Genomic DNA, 3,421 nt, shown 5'->3' with positions numbered 1-3,421 from the left:
ATATATATGCACATTTGATGCTTTTGTTATTTTATCTATTTGATACTTTCATATTGATTGTTATCTCTGAATGACCTGGCATTCAATTCGCTATAACTTTGTTGTCAGAGACATAAAAAAAAAAAAAGCTACAGCCCTACATAAAAATAAAAACTTAATATTATTTGTTTTCCTTTCAGATTCTTTAAGGTTGGACAAGTCAAGGAATCTGAAGAAACCATGTTGGGCCCTGGGAGATTGTTGGTATTTTCCACTCTTTTCTGACATTTTATGACTAAATGATTAATCAGTTGATCAAGACAATAGTTGGTAGATTCATCGATAAATTGGTAGAATTATTAATAAAGAAAACAATTGTTAGGTGCAGCCCTATGTTATGTTATATATGGCAAAACATTTATTATATAATCAATAAATTATTCATTAATTTAAAAAAATACTGTTCTTTGGAGCCTTAAGTCAATTCTCACCATTGCGTGTCCTGAAACATAGGTGCATTCAAACTTTGTCAGAGGGTACATGGTGATGTGTATTTGCCCGGATTGCTTTAGCTTCCAGTACTTAACAAACCGAGTCCACGGCTTGGTTCAGTCAGTGCTTGAGGGGAATGTTCAGTCCAGTCCGACACAGTTATGTCAGTAGCCAGCTGACAGTCACTAGGAGTTAACGTCCGTCTGACATGTCACCTGTGTGAAAAGTTCTTTGGCAAATACCTTGTGGCTTTGAGCATTCACCAGCTGATATGCCTCTGCTTATGGCTGTCTCCTTGATGTTTTAAGGTATGGATGATGATAAGTATGTTGACATATTTGATAAGTCGACATTCATTAGCCTAATTAATGAACAAACGATCATGTTTTAAATATCAGGGTGATCAGTTTGGACAGTTTGTTTTTCTTGATGAACATGTTTACTTCATCTCAGGGGGCATTTCTTTTGCATGCTGCCTTGCTCAAAGACACACTAACACAATACTCTGAGGGCAAGAGGGTAATTTAACCTTTTGATATGATCAGATAAATACAGTAAGCAAGCCTTTATGTGGGCTGAGTTGTAGTTTTTGTAAACTGCTTTGAACAGTATCCTCCACATGAGGTCAGGCTGGTTCCATCTACTCACCATTATTTCCTTCTGCAGTGGAACCAAGTTAACTGTGAACTCTTGTGATGGATTACAGGACATTTATTCACTATTTAATATTCAGCACACATGAATGTGTTGCTACTGTAGATTACTCTAAGTGCCCGCTTTTTGGTCAGAAACATAAAGCAAGATCAGCAAATGCAAATTTCTAAAATTCTCTCTGAATATATAATACTAACAATATTCATTAGGTTTCAGAAAAGTGGTGTAGCCCTCGGTATGTAACACTGGTGAAGATTTCTTAATAATTCATATAACATATCTCAGTTATTTCTTATGAGAAGACCGGGCGAAGAAAATCCATCTATAACCTAACCAGGAAAATTGATTCCCTTGTCATTCTGTGTGGTCTGAAATTGCCCAGAGCTATTATGAGAGAGACTGATTTTCTCTGTGCAGTGGAGTGGAACATTCTCTCCTTGTAGAGCTTTTTGCGAGATGTGAACAGATTCATAAGCAAGAGCACTTCTAAAGAGGTATGTTGTCATGTGCTTTCAGGTAGATTCCTAAACATGTTAAAGTCCATGGAGTAATTTAAGCATGTTAACTCTGATTATATATGTTTGTTTAATCAGAGATAACATAGTTGTAAAAGGAAAAACCAACATTGAGTGTCTTAGTAAGGCGTCGGGCCACCGCGTGGAACCGGAAAAGCTTCAATGCAGCATTTTAGTTCAATGTGTCTAATAAACTGCAAATTGAGGGGGGGGGGGGCTTGCTTGCTTGATTGACAGGTCTCAAGCTCGAACACTAAGCTGTGGTGGTTGCTGCTTGCTTAAACCAAGGTGTGTTTCACTTTGAAAGACAATGGAGAAGTTTGGAAGTGTGTTTACTAAACATCATCAATAACTATTATATGTATGAAAAGGAGCAGGAAGTAAATACTTCTCTGGTCCGTCAATCCATCACTTATAAACTTACAGTAAAATTGTTTGATACAACAACATTATCTTCAGTGAGCATCACATTCTTCAGATAAACGAGGCCCCCTCCTCATCTCTGTGCCTCTCTAAAATATTTATTCATATTTCTACTTTTATTTTGACTTTTATTTTCATGAAATTGTCCTCTCACGTTATAAATAAACAGCGGGGAGGAGAGTCCAAAATGGAGGAAGCTAACGCCGCTGCTGTGTTGCACCATTCATTTTTATCTAATGTCTTTTCAGAATAAAAAAAATACTCTACAAAAGAAAAATGGTTTTGCAGATATTTATGAAACAGACTTCGATCGTACAAATCCTTTTCTTTTGAATAAACTGTGAACTCATTGTCCCATTGGAGAACAAGATAAGCTAACAAGCTAAATTCACAAATTACCATTAGCAAGCGTGTTAGCATGGAGAGCTTTATTTTCCCTTTCCCCACTTCAACTGCCAGGGGAGTAAACAAAGAGACGGAGAGAAATTAGAGGGAAATTGCAGGATTGTGACCGACTAGTGCGAGTTAGCGGTTAGCTTACCAGCTACAGCGGTTCACCCAGTAGCCTTGTGTTGTGAGTGGTATTGCTGTTGCAGCACTTGATGTAAGTGTCATCACCTCAGGACAAAATCCACCAATGCCTTTCTCCAGGAAAGACAGAGGGACTTCTGCTGAACTCTTTTCTGTGAGGAAACCAAAGAGATTTATAGTCTTATAGTCTCGTGTTTATCAGCATTTATAGACCATGATTCAAAAGTAAGGTCACTTAGTATTCAGGGACAGTTGAGAGGATTGGGAGGAATTTGTTATAATAATTCACAAAGCCTAAAAATAATTGAAGCTCACTCACAACTCATAATTTCAGGGGTTGTTTTCCCCAAGATTTATGAACACACAGAGTGTAATTGTTTCCTCAGTAAGATTGCATATTTGCTCTCGACTGACTTTAAGCTGTGTTCATTCAGTCAATAGTACCTGTTGGTTTACATGATTAAATAGAATAATGTTGTTTTGCTGACACTGTCTTACATCTCGGTAACAGCTTTTGGATTTAAGCTTTTTCCTCGTCCTCTTAAAAAAGTGAAGAAATATTGCTTTAGATGTTTTTTTTCTTCTTCTTGTCATTAAAAAAATAAGTTTTGGTTTAGCTACTCCAATTATCCCCCAGGTGCTTTCCATGTGTTTAGAGTGCAAGTGCAATTCAATAATATCTGAAGAATTTATAAACCCTTCATCCACCTTCTATATCCTGTTCAGTGTGTCGGGATCAGGCCTATTCCAACATGCTATAAGTAATGGACAAGCCAGTCTGTCGCACACATGAAGAGAGGAATCCAGCACATTCATAGTTATGGGAC

The sequence above is a fragment of the Seriola lalandi genome, unplaced genomic scaffold, assembly GCF_002814215.2.
Source record: "Seriola lalandi dorsalis isolate HSWRI2012SDOR001 ecotype SW California unplaced genomic scaffold, Sedor1 jcf7180002054323, whole genome shotgun sequence".
NCBI classification, from domain to species: Eukaryota; Metazoa; Chordata; class Actinopteri; order Carangiformes; family Carangidae; genus Seriola; species Seriola lalandi.
The sequence above is the reverse complement of the archived record's forward strand: the minus strand, read 5'-3'. Positions refer to the sequence as shown.